This window comes from Epargyreus clarus, unplaced genomic scaffold, assembly GCF_041222505.1.
Source record: "Epargyreus clarus isolate Ecla_fem2 unplaced genomic scaffold, WU_Ecla_fem_2.2 ptg000007l, whole genome shotgun sequence".
Taxonomy (NCBI): domain Eukaryota; kingdom Metazoa; phylum Arthropoda; class Insecta; order Lepidoptera; family Hesperiidae; genus Epargyreus; species Epargyreus clarus.
The window spans coordinates 20121886-20145633 of NW_027332215.1; the positions used below are offsets into that span (position 1 = coordinate 20121886).

The 23748-nt window shown below is 36.2% G+C and overlaps 1 protein-coding gene across 1 annotated transcript in view; it reads left to right on the forward strand.

Annotated features, from left to right (window-relative positions):
- The window catches only part of LOC140743140 (uncharacterized), a 129174-nt gene that overhangs the window by 60101 nt on the left and 45325 nt on the right, over positions 1-23748 (forward strand). The gene's annotated exons all lie outside the window — the stretch shown is intronic.

The following is a 23748-nucleotide window of genomic DNA, read 5'->3' on the forward strand; positions in this document are numbered from 1 at the left end:
GTGGCCTTTTATTAAATCTGCAAAATGTCTTATTCCTAAAGCTTTATACTCCTACATCCTCTAAAATATCTATCTTAAGAAAATTTATTTAGTCATCTCTTTTCTGGAATTCCTAATTATCAATACCTATACATAGATTAAACATAATTATTGTAAGGTGGATAAATCTTTCATGGGTAACTAACTGTATTCGCTACTACAATAAAATATCCGAACATATTTTGAAACTTACAGACAAATGTTGTTGATGTGATAAAACGGTTAGCGTAGTGAGCAGACGTGTTTTAAGTTGCTTACAAAATAAAAATTAAATATCAATTCAGTGTCGCACTAATTTACATCTAATAGTGTCAATTATACAGTGTTGTTTTCACTGCACCAAAAGTGCTTTGACTGAACTATAGAATCGTTAGAGCGAAGAGGATAGATAGCGAGTTGACACCGTCGGCTGCATTTGCTTTAACCACACGCATCATACGGTCGTGCACGTATTACTAAGCGGAGCGGTAAGCGGAGCGGGCAAGTCATATAAAACGATATTTCCTTTTTTCGCTTTAATAATATATAATTAATTAATACTTACAATATGAGTTCTCCTGGAGGAAATAGCTCATCACAACCAAACCTGTCACATCTAGGACTTACTGAAATTGAGTCGAAAAATATATGTTTGAGAAAGAGAAAAATACCGGAAGATGATTTTGGGTACCAATTCAACCAGTTTAAAAAGGAGATTCTAGGAATACTCAAAGATTTTAGTAAAACTCAAACTGAAAATACTAACACCATCAAAAAAGATATTTCCTCAATAAAAGAACAGATGACTGACATTAAAACTACAACTGAGCTATTAGTATTAGAAAACAAGAACTGTAAATTACAGATAGAAAATCTAACAAGTACTGTAAATAATACCCAAGAAAGAATAAAATGTCTTGAGAATGACTTTCACATGCTTCAATCCAATCAGCGACCTACATCTTCGTCAGAATACTCTACATCTGCAAATGTTCATGACGACATGTTGACTGAGATACAGGAACGTATGGAGCGTAGTAAGAATATAATAATAGTTGGCGTTTCAGAACCGTATATGGACGACACAATCAAAAGAAGAGAAAATGATAGAGCTGAAGTTATAAAAATAATACAATCAATTTCTCCGTTATGCCCAAACCCTGAGAAAATATTACGCCTAGGAACATACGACAGAAATAAAATACGTCCCCTTAAAGTTTGTTTCTCATCTCAAGAAATCGCTAAAACAATCCTAAAAAAGAAAGCAAATCATAAAGACAATGAAATTAAAATCTACTCTGATCAGACTCCTATTCAACGACAGAACATTGTGAAGCTTAAAGAAGAACTGAGACAACGCATAGAGAGAGGAGAAAAAGACTTAATTATAAAATATGTAAGAGGAACTCCTAAAATTATAAAATGGCACTCAAAAAACTAGATATTGATAGAAACACTAAATCTGATGATGAAGACCACAATTTTATCACTCATGAAATATATAATAGTTACGATGATTTAAAAATTAATAACAAAACACTTAAATTTCTGTATGCAAATGTCCGAAGTTTAGTAAAAACTGGGAAGTTAGACGAATTAAGATGTGTTATAGACTCCTTTCCAACAACTCTTCATATTATAGCATTGACGGAGACCTGGATAAAAAATGAGCAAGAAGCACAGCGGCTCAGACTACCGAACTATACACACTATTTCAACTACAGATTATATTCACGTGGTGGTGGTGTATCGCTATACGTACATAATAGCCTAAAACATAGTTTTTTAGAAGAACAATGCAAAGATGGAAACCACTACCTATGGGTGCATATTGCTACACTTTGTCTCGACGTAGGTGTAATATATAAACAGCCCGCATCCAATACTTCAAATTTCCTCGAAGATTACAATCAACATTTACAGAAACGTAAACGATCTATCATTCTTGGAGACTTCAATATAAATCTTCTTAGTAAACAAGAAAAATGTGTGAAAGACTATAAATACACCCTCAGAGAAAATGGGATGACGATACTCAATAAAATAAGCAAAGAACATTGTACACGTGAAACGGATTCTTCAAAAGCTATACTTGATCATGTTTGCTCAAATTTAAATAACAATACATTTAAAGTAGCTATCATCGAATCTATTCTCTCTGATCATAAACAACTATACCTTGAGATAAATAGGCCCTGCGCTGAACGCGCGAAACGATATCAGTATACAGCTATAAACTATACAAATTTATATAAAACTATTGAAACTAAGTTTAGAACATTACATACCGACGAATATGATGAATTAGAAACATCAATATTAAACGCAGTAAACAATAATAAAATATTAAAGACAAAGATATTAAATCCAGCATGTAAGGAGTGGATAGATAGTAGTTTGATTAGAGCAATAAATGAAAGAAATCAGCTTTGGCATAAATTGAAACAAGCACCTCAGGACAAACAGCTTCAGATCGAATTTACGAAACAAAGAAGTATTACCTTTTCTAAAATTCAATCAGCGAAGAACAAATTTTACTATGATAGTTTTAAGAATTGTCAGAAAAACCCTTTAAAAATGTGGCAACTTATTAACAACCTTACTAATAATAAAACTAAAACAAAATGTACACATCTTACACTGTTATCATCCACAGGTATGCTCACAAATATGAAAGACATCTGCGATTGCTTCAACTCTTTCTTTTCCACCATAGGTAGTGAACTTGCCAAAACAATACCTCTAAAATTTCATAATAATTTAATATACACATCACATAATCAAATTAAAAATAATAATATGTTAACAGATCTAGAACCAACCAACGCGCAGGAAGTTATAAATATAATAAATAATCTAGATTCAAACACAAGCTCTGGTATAGACGGGATCACTACAAAAGTTATTAAATGTGTTAAAAAGGTTATAGCTGAAAACTTAGTAAACTGTATAAATAAATGCTTTAAAGAGGGACGATTTCCCGATACCTTGAAACTGGCGAAAGTAAATCCTATTTACAAGTCTGGAAATAAAAGTGACCCTAGTAACTATCGTCCCATATCGGTCCTGCCAGTGGTGTCCAAAATATATGAAAAAATAATGCATAACCGATTACACAACTATCTTAATAGTATTAATTTCTTATATGAAAAACAATATGGTTTTCGACCTAAGTGTAATACTTTATCCGCAGTTGTCGATCTTGTCACAAACATCAGACTGAATATTGATAAGAAACAAATAGCACTAGGATTATTTATTGATATCAAAAAGGCGTTTGATACAGTTAGCCATAAGCTTCTTTTATACAAATTAAAGACCATTGGCATCACAGATAAAGCATATCAAGTTTTTGAATCTTACCTGACCAATAGGTATCAATTAGTGAAAATTGATAGTTATGAAAGTGAACGTCAAATGATAACTTGTGGCGTCCCCCAGGGCTCCATCTTGGGACCCCTGTTGTTTTTAATCTATATAAATAGTATATCTGGCATCGGTTTAAAAGGAGACATTTCTTTATATGCTGACGACACTAGTTTATTCTATTATGGACACAACGTAGACATCGTTATAGCTCAGGCCCAACACGATTTAGTTATATTACATAATTGGCTACAATCTAATTTGTTTAGCATTAATTCTTCAAAAACAAACTACATCATTTTTGCTGCAAAGAACAAAAAAATAGGTAATCATAGTCCCCTCCTAATTAATGGTCAAGTAATCAACAACGTTAACTCTGAAAAATACCTCGGTTTGCTTCTTGATAATCAGCTCACCTGGAAACCTCAAATTGAAAAAGTCCGTAAAAAACTTTCATCTCTGATTGGTGCATTAAAAGGCATAACGCGATGTCTCCCGAGAAACGTCCGTTACACTATATACAATTCAATGGTCAAACCTCATGTTGAATACCTAATTGAAGTGTGGGGAGCAGCAGCAAAAAGTAATCTGATAAGCTTGCAAACTACACAAAATAAACTTATAAAAACCTTATTTCGATACAACTTTTTAACATCTACGTCGAAAGTATATAAAGAAACGAAAATAATGAATATTTCTCAAACACACATATATAATATATGTATTCTGGTAAGAAAAATTTTGACAAAAGAAGTTCATACAAAAATAACATTCACAAAAAACTTTCAATTCCAAAAGCGAGTCACCAGACACGCCAATAACATAGCATTACAACCTTCAAGAACCAATTACGGGAAAAAAAGTATTTTGTTTGAAGGAGCGCAATATTATAATAAACTGCCTTCAAATATAAAAAGTGCGAAAACGTTCCTGATTTTTAAAAAGTTATTAAAAAATCATATATTACGAGAACAGTATTGAGATAAAAATGTAATATATTAAATAAGCAAATTAAATATTATACAATTGCATTTTGAAATAAATAATAAAACAAAAATAACAATAAATAAATAAAAGGGGAAAAACAGTATAAAGATTTATGCAGAAAATAAATAAATAAAAAAAAAAAGAATTAAAAATAATAAATATTTAATATTATACTTTATTCGGTACCTAGCCATTAGAATACAGTTTAAAACACAAATAATTACTTAAAATACTCATCACATATATACATACATACAAACATACATTCATACAAATAATTTTTCTTAACCATATTAATATAAATTCTTTAATAATAATCTAAAAAATATAATAAAACGCTACCTTAAGTTATTCAAATAATTATTATCCAACACTGTGTCATGACCCTTAAACAACAACTATCATTGCATTCGCATTTTTTCTACAGATATGATTGTCAACTTTAAATCTACCCACAATAACACTACGCTAACCCATTTAAATTTGTTTGTATTTTATAATTTCTCTGTAAGTGATTTTTTTTTTTTTGTAAAATCTTATGAGAAATAAATGTCTTTAAACGTAAATGTTGTCGTTAGAAGCTATGTTAAAAGCGTGCTATAAACTAAGTGATTATTTGATTGTTAAAACGGTGTGGTCTGAAGTAGCTCCAGCTACACATGTACCCTTAGGTTAAGTTTACCATTGTAAATAACATTTATTTTTTTTAAATATGTATGTTATGGAGTTTCTTTCGCCGCTTCTTCTCCATAACACACACTCACCCTCACAAACATATACACACTAAGTTGCAGTTGGCTAATTTAATAATTAATAGCATTTAATTTTATAAATTAACTAGCTGACGCGGCAAATATATATCATATAAAATATAGCCTATGTTACTCGTGGATAATGTAGCTTTCGAATGGTGAAAGAATTTTTAAAATCGGTCCATTAGTTTTTGAGCCTATTCAATTACAATCAAACAAACAAACAAAGTTTTCCTCTTTATAATATTAGTATAGATGAATCTAAATTATATTATAAATTCAAGTATAAGTTTCCATTAGTTCTAATTAATAAGATTATATAGTAACTCAGACACACTTTAGGGAGAGTCCAGTTGCCTATATTACTTGTTTTTACCCAGGCAGCTGACGATACATAATTATGTTAAATAAATTACTATTATATAAAAATAAAAAAAATATTAACGTTGAACAACAAGATGTTTATCTTGTGAAGTAGCGGTAAATGTATTGACATTCAATAAGAGCTCTGTAAAGAACCCATTCTGGAAAAACAATGTTGACTTGATTTGTTTTTCATCTAGTTTAGGGCGACATTGCCTGTAACCCTTTATACCTATTCATTCGTTTTATTATTTTGTTTTCTTAACTGTTATTTACTCTTTTCTTGCTATATTGCAGCAAATAAACACAAGGGAAATTCAGCGAATTTCATTTAAAATGTCATTTGTTGCAAAAATACGTACGTTGGTAAAGGTTACCCTGTAAATAAACACACACAATAAACACAGAACTGGGGGCCTACCACCATCTTTTAAAATCAGTTCAGGAAAAAAATATTTCAATATTGCGTCAGCATTTTTTTTATGAGTATGAGTATTTTTTCTATTCCTTATCTAAGAGGAAACGAGACATCGAAACTAGTGTCATCTCTTTCGCACCACGTTCTTGTTTGTGTTCTGTCTAGAGGTGAGGCGTATATACTGGAACAGGTTCAGGCACTACGTATTTTACCGGACTAGGTCGACCTAGTCCAAGTTTTAAAATGTACCTAGTCCAAGAATAAGTACCTAGTCCAAGACCAGATTGTACGCGTGTCGAGATTTAATGGGACTAGGTGGAACAGGTTCAGGGACTAGGTAGTTTCCCGGACTAGGTAGTTTCTCGGACTAGGGAGTTTCTGGACTAGGCAGTTTCTGGACTAGGTAGTTTACCGGACTAGGTAGTATATTGGACTAGGTGGTATATAGGACTAGGTAGTTTATCGGACTAGGTAGTTTCTGGACTAGGTAGTTTACCGGACTAGGTAGTATATCGGACTAGGTGGTATATCGAACTAGGTAGTTTATCGGACTAGGTAGTTTATCGAACTAGGTACTTTATCGGACTAGGTATTTTATCGGATTAGGTAGTACAACTTCGATCTACATAGTTTCATCTTAATAACATTAACATTCTTGTTGCGTTCCCGTCGTTTTTTTGCGCCACGTCGGCTCAGAATGTTGTTGTTTGGACGCCGCATCGGCTCATGACACGGTTCCCGTTTTTTTTTTGCTCGTCGCGCGGGCTCGTGACACGTTTCTTGTTTTTTTTTTGCTCGCCGCGCCGGTTCATGACACTTTTAAGTCATGAACGAACTAGCTTCTTAGTCCGAGAATAAGTACCTAGTCCGCACCAAATTGTAGTAATAAGACTTTATGGGACTAGGTGGAACAGGTTTCTGAATCACATATTTTTAAATACTAGGAACAGGCATACCTAGTCCCAAATTTACCTAGTACAATCCATCTCTAGTTCTGTCATACGCAGTTGAACAAACTTAAACCCTTATTTTTTTATCCATCGCATAAAGCCAACATAAATTATCATATTTTGCTTAAAAATTTAAATTTCCTATACAAAAAAAAAAATGAATAATTTCGACCGACATAATACAAAACTGCTTATTGTAATATTATAAAAACAATCTTACTTTAATGAGGTCGTGGTACGAAATTTTAATGTATGATTAAAATAATATTGTTTTAAGATATGGTAGTAACCCCCCTGAACGCCCACGGTCGATGTCGGTACGCATCAATGAATTGTTGAGGTATTGGCTTTCGCTCATTGCAAGCAACGGGAAAATCAAAATTAAATGATTGATTTTATCCTATACTAGCTTCTGCTCCCGTCTTTGTTTTCGTGGCCAATATTTAACACTATGAATCAAAGCTTCTTACAGCGTGTTATGTGAAATAGAGATACGAACTCGTTTTTTATTTCTTTTGTCGCTATCATCTTTTAAGTTATTATTAGTATTTTTTTCACTCTGTGTCTATCATAGAATAGTATCTGGTGCATATATCACCCAAGAGAAACTAGAACTAGAACAAGAGAAATATTGAAACTTCTATTTCGCCGTTCATGGAAAATCAATTGGTAAAATAAAGAATGTAAATTTGTGAAATTCATCGTTGTAGTGGCATATAGCTCTATTAAAATGGGTATTATCCTTTGTATTTACGAGTAGGAATTGTTTCGACTTTTTCTAAATTGCACAATCAACCCATATTTCTCATTTGGATTAATTATCGGATTAATTACCGGTTAACGGATTGAAAAAAATATTTTTACGACAGCAAATAACAACTACTTGCCATTAATTGTACCTTCCGAGAACTGTGTATTTGAATGTGTTTCTTGAAAGTTGCTAAAAATCTATTAGCGTATTTTGAAGACTCGTCCTACGGCCTACGGCCTACGTCCTACGGCCTACGTCCTACGGCCTACGTCCTACGGCCTACGTCCTACGGTCGGCCTACGAATGTATATGGTAAAGAAAAATATATTTTATTCTATCATGAATTAGTAATGAAAATTTATGATTTCGTTTGTTTGTGGTTGCTGTGTATTTCTTGAAAGTACACAATTTCAGTTGTAGGTATGTCCTATAGGTAAGTACACCTATAGCTAATGGATGTACATATTTCTATGGTTAATGGTTATTGTTAGCGAAATGGAGGATACATATTTAAGCACTTCCAATTTATAAAGAATATGTATAATTGTATAATGGTGGCCGCTATAACTACAAATACTAAAAAAAACAGTAAGGATAAATGGGGGTGCCCATACAAGAAACCGCTATTTTTCGTTTTTCGCTTTACCTATTGAACAACAGTTAATATTTTCACATTGTATTTATTTCTAGGGCTGCTATTATACCAAATACTAAAACTAAAACCATATACCTATACGGCCGAATTGAGCAACCTCCTCCTTTTTTGAAGTCGGTTAAAAAATAATTGAAAATTTGGTGGTACTCAACCATCCGTGTCCGACTCACAATTGATCAACTATTGATTTGAAGGAGTAAAGCTGGTAAAGTAGACATAAGTACTAAAAGATACCTATACCTTAGAAACAGCAAGACCTTTATTTCTAGTATAGTTTTAAAAAATCTTGTAACTGCAATAAAACGATATCGTGCAATAAGTGTTATATAAGAAAGTAAGACAATAACTGAATTTATTACATGATATGAAATACACGTTTCTCTCTATTTATTTTGCCTTAAATTCTCTCTGTCTCTCGGTTCGATGCTTTCAAGCTGGATCTATATTGCAAATAAAGGCCGATTCGAACACAGTTTCTTCGCTCTCTCAAATTCTCAACCTGATTCGATAGTGTTGTAGTAGCAATATTTTATTGTTATAATGTAATATTATGTAATAAAAGTGACAGATTCTTTTCGGATTTTTTATTTTTATGTTATAACAGTTAAAGCAAATATACACACAGTCCATGTTATATTTCATAGTCATTATCGATTACGGCATATTATGCATCATAGCTTTAATAATAATATTTGATGTCTGATATCTGGGGGCATGCGATTCGAACCGCAGCCGCGCAGGCAGACACTTTGGTAATTAGTTATGCCACTGTCCACGCATTACTGTCCCACTGCTGGGCACAGATCCCGTCGTTCAACGAACTGATGCAAGTCTAAACTGTGTTTTTTTTAACGGGCGTGTAGGTTTACGCGTGGTGTTGTCCTTAAAGATTAACTAATATCCTTAAGTGATAACTAATTTCTAATATACATTCATACAAAAAAAAAAATCGGAGGTCCCTGCCTAGGATTTGAGCCCTAACCGAAAATTCGAGTTTACCACTGCCTTAAAGCCCTCAAGCAGTTACGTGCGCATCGGAAATTATTTATCAATTGCATGAACAATGTAAAAAACACGTCCACGTCGGAGTAAGTGACTACTGCTGCCCATGGACATCTTTTATTAATCCCAGATAAATTTAGATTTCTACCTGAGGTCGGCCACAAATGCGCCGCTACTTTGGAGGACTAAGCCCGAATTACTCGCATAAATATGTCCATTACTACTACCACACCTTTCAAACCAGAACACAGTAGGGCAAAACGTTAATACGTCTTATTTGGCAGACAGTGGTATGGCGGTGTTGTAGTCGGAGTGGAACCGCAAGGGGTTCTTTTTTGTTTTTTTTGACGTGGGGGAAACCTTCATAAGGTACCCGACGCCATTGGAGTGACGCCGGGTTATGTGGCATTTTTACCGCACTAAAACCACCCCCGGTGGCCGTCCTACCGGTGGTATGGGGTTCTACCTAAAAATATTAAATAAGGCAGAAGACACAGCATGTGTTTACAACGGAAGTGCAGTACCTAATTGATTTACTGCACTTCCGTTGTAGAACTTTCCCTCGCTAGAACCTTGTATCGCTTTATTGATCCTATTTCGGATCAAAGTCACGTTAATTACATTTCTAGCTGGAAGTATAGAAATTACGCGTCGCTAAACACGCCCCGGATACAGCGCATTTGTGCCGGGAAGTGGGTGCAGCGACATCCGCTGGGAGAGGATCATATACTCGTAGGTACAGATTACTGAGTTTTTAGGGCCCTGCTGTCTGTCCGTCTGCCTTTCTGTCACAGGGCTCTATCTCTAATATCTATATAAGCTGTCAACGTAATATAAACATATGTATTTTATTCAAAATTTGCCTTTTCCTTTAGTTTGTCATGTCTCTTCTCCGAATTTGATTCTTATAGGCGACACTATCCAATGATGGAATAAAACTGGCGTGTTTTTTTTTTCAAAATGAACTCGTTCAATAATGACGCAGTTTTAGTATTATGATTTACTAAACTGAGTACCTATAAGGATTCTAAATAACAAAAATATTTTTACTAAACAATATTTCTGTCAATATTTAAATTACACCAATGATATTTGTAAAAAAATAACTTTTTACAAAACAACTTATTTATTTTTGTAAGAATGAAGCTTAAAGTATTAAAAAGTGAAACAACAAGTGAAAAGTTTATAAAAATATCTTGAAAACACCGCATTGTTCGTGTTTTGATAAAATTGTTTAAGTCCACATCAAGTAAATAAATTATTTGTCACTCGAAGGTGACTTTTATTGTCTAAAAATGTTTTTAATCTTTGGTATTGGTCAAAAATAAAACCTTAGCTGATTTAGCTATTCCATGTTATATCAGGAAATAAAGAAATTGTGTTCACATGACAGAACATAAAGAAATAATTAAGGATGTGTTGCACCGTAGGCTTGTTTAAAGTTTGCATTAAAGTTAATTATAACAATAACTGAAGATAGCGATGGAATGCAAAAAATCCGTATTAATAAATGTTGAATAGAGCAAGCGTAACTTAAAAACTTGTAATGAAAATAACTATTCCGAGTCTATTCTTAGAGTAAAAGTTAGTCCGTGTCACTACCTAGTTTAACGACTGACGAAGCGTAGATCAATAGTAATTGACATGACTTTTTTCATGGTAATATGCATAGATATATTATACTACTGTTAGTATAATATATCTATGGTAATATGTATTTTTATTACTTGGATTTACGTTGTTAAAAAGAATCTTTTGAGAACTTCTTTCCGTACTTTACTTATTTTCTATTAATTTGAACGAAATAATTCCTGAAAGAATAAATATTTTTTATAAATATCACGTCATAAACAAATAAGGTCTACGCAATAACTATCGATACGATATCTTTTCTTTTTTTTCTTTTCAGAAAAATCTTTTCAGAAAAACTGGTAGCAGCGAGTTTAGGTATTTGATTATTTTGAACTCATGAAAGCTGTAGAGTCTGTCGAGTTTGGATTTGTTAATCCCAAAATATACGTCATTTGTCATTTTTATACAAGAATTCATCCATTGATTCGTTTTTAAACGGTTTTATTTAGCTCACCCCGTTTGTTTGTTTGAATCAAATTTAGTAATTGAAATTTAACCCTCTTCCCGTTAACCGATTGATCTGAAATTTGGTATTGGCCTTTGATTCTTGTGACAATACAATTATCCATATTCAATATACAGACGATCGGAGCGCTTCAGAGGAGAGCCAAATGGCGAGCTCTGAGGTGCTGGCGCGAACGGCTTCAGGAGCCTAGGAACATACGCCAAAGGGTGGTTGACGCTATCCTACCGAACTTTCGGGCCTGGCTGAAGAGCAGGGGTAGAGTGACCTACCGCCTTACTCAGATACTCACCGGACATGGCTGTTTCGGTGAGTATCTGAAAAGGATACAAAGAGAAGAGACGGCCCAGTGTCACCATTGCGGGCACGACGAGGATTCCACACATCACACGCTGCAGTTCTGCCCGGCGTGGGAGTCGCAGCGGCGGATCCTCGTCGAAAAAGTGGGACCGGATCTCACTCCGTCGGTCATCGTCGGAGCGATGGTTCAGCGCACCGAAGCCTGGGACGGCATGATCACCTTCTGCGACATGGTCATGTGTGCGAAGGAAGACGCCGAGCGAGCAAGGGAGCGCGCTGACCCGCTCGGAGGAGAAGTCGCCGCGGCCATACTTAGCGGTCCCCGGCGAGGTATCCCTGTAGTTCCGGGATAAGAATAGGGCTACGGTATCCCCTGCCTGTCGTAAGAGGCGACTAAAAGGGGGCTTCTGGGGTCGTGGGTGGCAAGAGTGGGAGCTCAAACCGCCCGGCCAACGGCTCTGGGAAGGACGGCGGTATGTGTGGTCGCATAACGTCGTACACACCAGACGGTGCGGTGAGCGATAAGCTCACCTGGGCGGAGCCCGACGGGGCAATGCGGTACGAGTAAGAGGACTCCGGTTGCGTTCCTTTGGAGATCCCGGAGTCCTCTACACAGCGCTGAGGACGGCCACCGGGGGGGTTTTAGTGCGGTAAGAGTCCCACATAACCCTGTGTCGCTCCCAAGGTATCGGGTACCCTTTGAAGGTTTCCCCCTCGTCAACAAAAAAAAAGGGGTGCACCACCCAAGTTAAGGTAAAAAGTTAAAGCGCGCCGAGAACTGTATGATATTAGGGTGGATAAAAATAAAATGCATAAAATGTGGATCACGCCGTCTATACTTAGGCGCTTAACTATTTGAGGAAGGCCAAGCCTACGTTGCTCTTAGTAGAGTGAGATCCTTGGAGGGATTACGTATTGAAGAGTTTGACTGCAATAAACTAACAGGCATGAAACCTTGCAATAACGAGGCACTCAACGAATTGAATAGAATGAGAAATAAAAACTAAAAACTTAAAAATAAAAAAGTAAAAAAAAAATTAAGTTAAACGGTTTTATATTGCAGATAAATGTCCTAAAAGCTAAAAAATAATTTCATGGTTACAGTCATGGGTACCAATATGTATACATTGTTATATTTTCAAAATAAATTAACTCGTAAGGGGAGATCCACAAATTACGTGAGGTGTTTTTTTGAATTTTCTGTACCTCCCTCCCCCCCTGGTGAGATGTCGTGAGATTTTATTCAACCCCCTCCCCCATCCCCCAATCTCACGTGAGATTTTTCAAAATGTGCGTTTCTTAAATATGTAAACGTGTTGGAGTGTTATTGTAAAAAGAAAAAAAAAATTGCTTCGTACTTTTATTTACGACTAGTTAAGACTAGTAATAAATATTGCAGAGTTATAAGTGTAATAAAAATTTAACAATAGAATACTTAAATCGTAACTAATGCGATTAAAAAAATATATATACTCTAATTCAGTCCATGGAGAATCATGCGTGGTCTCAAGAGAGACTATTGGAACCATGTCCATATGATTTTCAATAAAATCATCTGCTCCTTCAACTTCGTTCTCATCTAGCCACTCTAAGCCGTTGACACTTGCGCACAGTAACTCATTAGCTCGTCTTGTAACAATCCGTGAGGGTCGCACTTTGCGGAACATACGCGCTTGCTTAGCTGGTGCAATGTGGGCTGCTCGCCTGCTCTTGTGATAGATGCAAAGTAAATACCGCATGTACTGCAGCATATTTTCTCTAAATCATCACGTACACTTGGGTACGTACGTACATCACGTACAGTTATGCTTAAATCTTAAGCATGTAGAATCTGGATAATGGGTCAAAATAGTATAGTTTTTTTTTGTTTCAATAAGAAAAAAAATTGCGTGATATTTGCCGAGACCCCCCCTCTCTCCAACGTAAGATTAGATGAGATTTGACTCGACCCCCCTCCCCGACCCCCTTAAACATCTCACGTAATTTGTGGATCTCCCCTAACCTACTCACTTTCTGGAAATATCTATGGTCACATAAATTCCTAAAAATGCAATATACATTTATGTAAACACCTATGACAAAAGATGTCATTTTTGAAATATACAAATTTTAAACATATGCATTGATTAAACTAAAATAAAATCGTGGGGCAGGTAGGTTTTTTGTAACTACAAAAAACATAAATAAACATCATTTTTCATTATAATATTTACTTTATTCAGTCCTTTTGTGTTTAAACACCCGATTCTATGAAGGGTAGGTACTTTAAAGATATAGTTTATGTAAAGGTATAGTATATTAGGTTCCATTATGTTATTAATATAGGGTGGAGGCAATTTATTAGTTAATACAATAGGTCGTATTGGAATACATTACTGTAATTGCAGATTACAATATGGATGACTTCTAACCCCATCAGGGGACGCGTTGTATGCAAACAATGTTATTGTCACTCCCGAATAATGTTACATATAGAATGCCAGAACTAATATTATGTACATGATTAGATATACAGTCGTACAGCCGTACACAGCAGTGGTAGCGTAGCCATTGAAGCTCGGCCCCTCGATTAAGGGGTCTGAGGTGCGAATCCCTGGCACGCAATTCAGATTTTTGTAAAGTTATGTGCATATTAGAAATTAATTATCACTAGCTTAAACGGCGAAGGAAAATATCGTGAGAAAACCTGCATACCTGAATTTAAAAAACAAAGGTATGTGAAGTTTACCTATTCGCACTTGGCCAGCGCGGTGGACTAGCGCCCTTCTTATTCTGAGAGGAGACCCGTACCCAACAGTGGGACTGTAATGGTTTGATTGTGACGATAATTACGTATAATTACCGTCCCTGCTAGAAAAAGTGATAAAAGATCGGTTAACGTAATAAATAATAATTCATTTTTATTACCGAGTAGTCAAAACCTGTGACATAATTATTCAACTCGTGACAACTTGATTTCAATTTTCATTTTCAAAGAAAATGATCAAAGTACTATAAATAAAATCCAGATTCTGTTAAAATCAGTTCATGGCAGTTACTATATTTTCCTTGTTGATGAAGACAATTTTCGAAATTTAATAACTTTTCCTTCGAGATTTATAATGTCAGAAGGTTAATAGTGCAAAATGTGTGTATTGTAATAGTGTTTATTTTAACCTTAGTATCCACCTTACAGCCTCAATCTAGTGGACCGATACTGGTTAGGTCGATACTGTAATTCAATTAAATTCACCCGAGCACGTGCCTACATGACGCTGTCAAAGTATTGACGACGGACCATAGATATACTACTAATAAAGACGTAGATGAGTCATACACGTTCGAATTTTGGCACATGATATTTGGGTTAATTGGCCTATGACAACTTAGTCACGGGCCGCGGGCCTCTCAGAATGGTCGTTTCTGTGTTGCAAAACGATTAAAAATGCCGTCTTGTGTCATGAGATTTTGCACGGATTGTGATAGGAAAATAATAGACAATCTAACATTTGCTTGTACTTTCGCTTGGTATGTAATTTGTCTACTCGTATTAACCAAACCAGTGAAATGTTTAAGGAAAAAAAAAGTTAGGTATGCTCTGGACTGATTTTTCTAATCAACTCATTTGCAATATATTTTTGACATTTTTAATATACTCGTAATATAAAAACTTTTTATCCATTATACCAGCTCGAGGAGGGTCGAGCTATAGGTATTGGGATCTTTGACCAGTACAAATTTGGAATGTGTCATGCACTTTCCAGCCTTTGTTTGAGTCTGGTCTCTCACACTTTGGTAGCGGCGCCGTGTCACACCGCTTTGATGACTATGACTAACCTGACCATGTTATTTTCGGGTCAAAACGGGACATTGAGTTTTTCGTTAATTAGCAGGTTTCGTGACAAAAAAAAAAACGCCGCACGAAACTTACACTGCAAATATAGCGCCTATTATTATGGCGATAAGGGCGAATTCAAAGTCAACATGTACAAGTATGTCTATTGTGTGATCTTATATGTCTGATTCATAATTAGATGTTTAAAATTATGAATCAGAATTTTACGCAAACTTGTCGCCTTCCCCCTCATCGCCCTGTTCTTAGACAAGTGACAACAGACAGAACGCGGGGGCGTACCGCGACGAAGCGCGGTCCGGCCGATTAAATTTTCACGCCATTTCGAAAAAACGGGACATAAAAACGGGACTTAAAAACGGGACATTTTTGAGTCCGCGCTTAACGTTGGGGACACCGGGACGGACAACCGGAAAACGGGACAGTCCCGTTCAAAACGGGACGTCTGGTCACTTTATGTATGGCAACACTATACTCGTATGCACTAGCTCCGTTTATTAATTAAAAGTCGCGTAACACGTGTCAAGCCGTAAATGACATCTGTTTTACCCTTTGAGCTTTCCAAACTCAAGGGTCTCACTGCCAATTCGGCGAGTTTGAAATTTTTGTCCATTTATTTTTTGTTACTAACAGTGCGGTGGAGTGGAATTGCGATTTTTGTGCACAGGCCATTTCTGCGAAACATTGTGTTACGTTGTGGTGGTAAATTTTGGTTTTAAAAAAATTGTATTAAAAAATTAAGATAAATGTAAAGTTATAAAGACTCTAAATAAGATGTGCTGGTCCAGTGCTGGGCACGGGTCTCCTCTCAATGTGGGGCGTTTAGTCCGTAGTGCCACCGCACTGGTGTGTATACCAAGTGTGTATACTAATATATTGAGACCTTTTTTTCAAAACTCTCAGGCAGGTGGATTTACTCACGATGTTTTTCTTCACTGTTAAGTAAAATGAAGATTCGTACCTAGGACCATATAAATATCGTGGAGAGACAATAGAAATATCGAGTTTCAAACCATTGGACAATCTCTGTTTACCCATAACTTTTCGAGATTAAGTAGTTATTTCTACGTCAAAGTTTGATTCGTGCCCGTATTTCCGATGTCTTCCGAACTTGTACCTACGGAGCCTAAGACACGCTATTTTAGGAGGAGAGCATTAGTATTTGAGCGCCCGCATCCACTGCATCAAATTCTGTTTACGTTTTCAATTCAAAACTTACTCTTTCGTAAGACCTAGTCACTGCTAAAACGTGAACCTATTTCTGAACGAAATAACCAGCACAATAGACCTACTTGTCAATATTGGCAACATATTTTGAACTTTGGAAAATCGTAAATTTGCAAACGTTCATTCAAACTGTATTTTGTAATAAAATCGAAATGTGTAATAGCAGCAATAATCATTGGATATCGGATAAAATATATCTAATACAATAATAGTTATAATCGAATTAACAATGTGGTGCTCGAAATATTATCAACGAGCTTTTGCCCGCGGCTTCGCTCGCGTTACGAAGTAATATTTTCATCCCCTATTTTATCCCCTTGGGGATAGAATTGATCAAAATCCTTTCTTAGCGGATGCCTACGTCATAACATCTACCTACATGCCAAATTTCAGCTTGCTGGACGGTTCGAGCTCCCACTCTTGCCCCCCGCAATCCCAAAAGCCCCCTTTTAGTCGCCTCCTACGACAGGCAGGGGATACCGCAGCCCTATTCTGATCCCGGTACTACAGGGACAATAAGATAATGCCACACAATTACCTACACTAATTATGTATTAGTTATATAGTCATAGGGATGAATTAAGTAAAGGTTTGATTGAAAATGAAGGCGGGCGAGGGACATTATCGACAAAGCCGGTGAAAATTATGACAGATCTATGTGAAATGCCACAAATGAAAACATATACATATATACGATCCTTCGAGCGCACTCTCATATATTAAAGAAAATACATACAACACTCGTGCTAACTACAATAAACCAACATATAGAATATAGATATTTTAGCACATTATGAATAAAATACATAAATCAATAACTATTAAAATATATAGTGCGTCACCTACACTAGTACCTAATAATCTACAAATAAACCATTAAACTACGATCTCGTTCTACAATCTTGTAATATCGCAAAAGGAGTTAAATAATTATTCAAATGTAAAACGTGGATGGAACCTCTCGCTAAGATTTTCCCGGGGCGGAATTTCCTATAACTACTTTAATATATGTCCCCGAGCGGAGATGAGCGAAAATAGAATTAGCAGACAGTAAACACGCCGAAGTGCAGCTTTAAAATACGTTTCTCCTTTATAAAATCGGTTAAGTGCGAGTCGGATTTGCACTTCGATATTCCGTATATTACACTCGTTCATTTACTATTATTATTGTTGTTTATTATCTGTTGTTTTTAATGTCATTCATTATTTGTGTTATAGTAATATGGCGGGAAAAAGAATTGTCATCACAGTGACTAAAATTTCTTTTTTCGTAATAATTATTTTCTATAATTAATTCAATTCAATACATAAATAGGTGTAGGTGAAAGAAAATAATTTTATTTTACTGGGATAAAAGCTTCCACCGGAAGACGTTTTTATGTATTTTGCTATCATAAAAGTCGACATTGAAAATACGACGAATAAAAAAATTATCGTGTCTGTGGCGCCCTCTTTAATTTTTAAGTTTAAGTATTTCACTTTTATGAAATACTAGCTGACCCGGCAAACTTTGTACCGCCTCAAAATCTATTTATCAAATATATTTCATATAAAGTATAGCCTATGTTACTCGTGGATAATGTAGCTCGCGAATGGTGAAAGAATTTTTAAAATCGGTCCAGTAGTTTTTGAGCCTATTCATTACAATCAAACAAACAAACAAAGTTTTCCTCTTTATATTATTATTAAAGAAGATGTAGTTGTTATAGCGCTCATAATAAACACAGACAGTCGGACACCAGGGCTTTAGTAATACGGTTCAATTGGTAACGGAACCCCAAAAACGAGAAAAGAGTTCTTGTAATCCAACGACGCATTTGTGATTCCCGTTTGTTATTTTTGTTGCCATTGGCCATCGGCTATTGACAACGGTATACGCCTTATTATTAGTCCGATCGATCGTTACCTCCGCTGTTGATCAGTTATTTGATCTATCTTATTACATTTTTTTTATAATATACGAGTAGCAGACGAGCATGCAGTCCACCTGATGGTAAGTGGCTACTGCCGGGCATGGATATCTGTAACCAACCTCAGATAGGATCAGATATTCCTACCTGCGGTCGGCTACAGATGCGCCGCGCTACTGAGGACTAAGCTGGAACGCCTCGGAAATGTATGTCTCCCTTACCACACCCTTCAAAGAACATAACATGAAAATGAACGTGTTTTATTGACCGTTGGCGCCCAAGGATAGTTTTATCCATGTAGAACAAGAGTTTCATCTGAACTCAATCATAAATGCATGGCCACTATTATTGAGAAGTAAGGGCGTCTTTTACGTAATTAAACGGGCATGATCACCCTTCTGCCGAGGCAGAACTAGATCACGCTAGAAATAGGAGTGGCGGTAGTATCTCTCCGGCGGAAACATACTTGGCCATAATGTACAGGCTTTCAAGAAATTATAATAGTATTACTTTCGAAACTTTTTTTTTATAATATTGGAGTTGCAAGCGAGCATGATGTCCACCTTATGGTAAATCCACCTTCATACAACAAATAATATACGGTAGACATATTTTATTATGTAAAGGGGGCCCGGGATCGAACCTGGAACCCACCGCGGCGTGTCAGAATATTATGATGACTTAACCAACACGCGGGCACAGTATAAAGATCTATATTTGTACCGTGACGCGGGTTCTCATTTATATCAATAATGTACCTAAGCATACGTAATTTTTTTTTAATTAACAGACAGAGGCTTTAATATTACTATCCAGATGGCCGAGCTTTGCTCAGTATTCTTTTTTAAAAGGACATCTTTCTAAAATAAAACCTAGCGAGTTCAATCCTGAAAGCAATATGCAGGGGACATTAAATTGCACGAAAAACATTGGAGCCGTTTCCGATATTCCGTTTACCTATATACCGTATACCTATACAAGAATTGCTCGTTTAAAGGTATCAGTTAATATTGATTAAAGGGAAAAACACCAGCTACACTGTACTGTACAATTACAACAGGTACGCTTCGTGGAATTATTAAGTAAACTTAATATTCCCACTCTTAGCTTGAACGCCTACAATTTCCCGGAAATCCTCTTGACGAGAATACTGTAGTGAAGCGTTATTGTGCTTTCACCTGTATGATTACGATGCCACGTGTAAAGTAATCAATTCACGACTATCCCACTGTTTGCCCAGCAGTGGGATAGTAGTGCTAGCTAGCCATATCGGCAGTGATAGCCTAGTGGTTGAGTCTCGATTGAGGTGTTCGGGGTTTGAATCCCAGGCACTAATCTTTGATTTGCGGAAGTTATGTGCGTATTAGAATTTAATTATCACCTGAACAGAAAAACATCGTGACGAAACCTGAGAGATCTTAACAAACTCAACGGTATGTAAGGTATCAATATGCAATTAGCCAGCGCGGTGAACTATGGCCTAATCCATCTCATTCTGAGAGGAGACCCGTGCCCAGCAGTGGGACAGTAATGGCTTGACGACGGGTTACTAGATAGCAGCGGTCCCATCTCAGAGTGACATTTTTTTTACCAAATTATCATAGGTGTGGCGATGGTGTCAACGGTGTCCAACCACTAAGGTTCTACCACCTTACGTTAGCGGTGAATTAAACGCCACATTATTATTTCTATCGCATAAAATAGACGCGAAATAATATTACCTACTTGCACCGCTCGGAGGATTTAAAACTAAAGTGCATTAAAGCCCTACAGTCAGAGTTCTCTCCGTCAAAGGCCTTTTAAGCCGATCGACGCGCTAGCCATTCAATTATCCGTCCAGGTAATACTTCAAAGGCTACTCCCACGAGTAAAATAATAAAATATTGTCATCTGTAACGGTTAGGCGAGTATCTCTACTGGTTGCCATTTCACGAATAGTGCCCGTAAAGTAATTGGGTTTAAGTTATTATATATGGACTTTAAATAGAGTAGGTAACATGTTCTGTTGTATATGTGGAAGGTTTCACCCTCGAAAAGAAGAAAAAAAGTGTGTGTGTGTCAGCTACGACGCACGATTGGAGTTTACTCCTTACGAACGAATATTATGATATATATCGAATAGAAAATAGTTAATGACGTTTTAATGTTTTATATATTGCTAATTATTTTTATTGTAATAATTACTTTCATATGGGATTTGAACTTACTGTATTTTAAATTAATAAAAGCACTCTTGATTCATATTTTGGTTAAAAACGCTACTTCCTTTTTGAGAGGATATGATGATTGTAATAAAAAGGAGGGATTGTAATGGATCATTTTAAAGCGAAAGGTAACAAACATATATCTAGTTATTATTCGTCGTCGACCATTACTGCTCCACTGCTGGGTGTGGGTCTCCTCGCAAAATTAGAGGGGTGTAGACGGCCATCACTTGTAGGTTCATCTTGCTGGTGAAATGCATTTTTTTTTATAATCTAAGCGTAGCAGACGAGCATGCAGTCCACCTGATGGTAAGTGGATACTGCCGCCCATGGACATCTGTAATCAACCCCAGATAGGATTAGATATTCCTACCTGAGGTCGGCCACAGATGCGCCGCTACCCCTGGGGACTAAGCTGGAACGCCTCGGAAAGCTCTGTCTCCCTTACCACACCCTTCATACCGGAACACAGCAGCGCCTAACACTGCTGTTATTAGGTAGAAATAGGTGTGGCGGTGGTGCCGCCGGAGTCGAACCACAAAGGGTTCTACCACCTTGAATTGGTAGACCATTGGAATTATGTATTATACAAAATAATTTTATTTTACAAAAACTGCCGCTTCACATTGACATCATCTCGGATTGATTGATGCATGACATATATATATTTCAGATCGACTTATTACCAAGTGGCAATAATCCTTAGGTATTTGGTATATTGTCGTTCAAATTAAATTATGTGCCGTATGTGTTGTTAGTACTAATAAAACGAATTAGCTACTGGCCAATGTACAGTTACTAGTTTCCAACACACCTTGATCAAATTCTACATCGAATTTACATATGCAATTATGCGTCCGTTTCACGTATGTACACGGGAACGTTGCTCGCCCTGTTGTGTACCTATCGGTTTAGATTTTCTGCAAACATTGTTCATACGAGTTTATGCTTGCGGTTTATGAGTTTGTTTAAGGATCATACAGTCCGTACGGATCTGTACAGCTTAATTCAATGAACAGTTAGAACGTATTATTGCACGTCCCATAAACAAACTGTTGCATATGGTTTATTTTGGTCTGTTAACGAACGTACATGTCTAAACATAAACAGAATGTGTTCGTGGAAAACTATGTCAAGAGTTACATAATTAATTTTAAAGAGTTAATTGAAAAGATTTCTGCTTTATTGAATTTAAAATTGATTGAGTTTAGATTAGATTGATTCTTATGGCGTTTTACGTGACACGCGTGTTAATGCACGAACGCCACCCGCCCACACGTGTGTCACTGGCGTCCTGCCGTTTCGTACAAATACACACAAGCAAAGGCGAGCATTCGTTGTAATATGTACCTATTGGTTTCCGAAGGATTAAATTATAGAACAAGGATTAAATTAAGATTTTAAAAGGGAAGGTTTGTAAGGCACAAATATATTTTTTTCGTCTTGTTAACATAACAATGATTATAGCGTGTATCTAAAATTTATACTAATAATTAATAAAACTTTTAATATATCCAGGTTCGGGTGTTTCTCTAGTATTATATATTATTTTATATGTACCTACCATACACTTAGATTTTTTTCGCTACGCTAAACAAAGCATGAAAAAGGGATATCTGAATCCATATAAACAATGTAGTCAAAGAGATGCGTAGAAAACTCATGTCATGTCAATTTATTCTTGATTGAGCGGCCTTGGGCTATGAAGCGTTTTAATATTTTAGGAAAATTATTAGGTATGCTTATTAAATAACCAAATTAAAATATTTATATCAATTTTACTATTACTCCACACATACGCAGATCGATTTTGGTCATGAATTCAATCTGAAATTGTGTATTTTTGACATCCTATATCTACGGTTACTGCCAATTTAAAATATAACAAGAATGTTGTGGTTCTATAAATTATGAGGACGAAGTCACGAGAAACGGTTGGTAATACGAATTATGTCGACGACTCCATTACGAAGTCGCCTGTTGCTGGCTCCATCGCGAGCATTACCTAATTCTGTACTGCGTTGTATGGACCACTTGTTGAACTTACTGAGCAAGTCCGTTTTTGTTAATTATTTATCATATTTTATTTAGCGGCGTTGTTTTATTACATTGTATTATTCAGGTTAGGTTTCGAAAGTTTTCATCTCTGCCGGCACTCCCGGAGTACAACCCGTTGATTTTTTTGTGCTAACACGGGCCGTCTGTAACCCCCCCTATATCAGTGATACAGCTGATACGACGGTAGCGTAGCTACGACCATGATTTGTCCCTGTAGTTCCGGGACTAGAATAGGGCCACGGTATCCCCTGTCTATCATAAGAGGCCACTAAAAGGGGGCTTCCGGGGTTGTGGGTGGCAAGAATGGAGCTGGGACGGCCACCGAGGGGGTTTTAGTGCGGTAAAAATCCCACATAACTCGACGTCGCTCCCACGTCGTCGGGTACCTTTTGAAGGTTTCCCCCTCGTAAATAAAAAAAAATAGTAAAAAAAGCTACGACCATGATTGTTACCGTACACTCAAACTCATAAAACATACCTACATCGTGTGGTGGATACGTAAAAATATCTGGTTTTGACATTTCCGATCCATCCATCCTGATTAATTGACTTTGGATTTTGCAACGTGAAAGCTTTTGTCGATGCATTTCAATTACGAAGCATTTATTGTTTATTTGGTTACCGTGAAAGGTTTGTTTAAAAATATTGTACACAAACATGTTATTTTACTATGTATTTCTACATATGTATACCCGTAATATGATTTTCATCATAATCGTTAGTCAAATAATTTAGTTTTTTTTTTGATAACACTAAAATTAGTTAAAAGCTACTAAGCGAAAACAAAAGAAAGGCGGCTTAAAAACAAAAGGGAAAAGGTACGAAAGGGATTTTTCTTTGCTTATTTATATACTTACCGT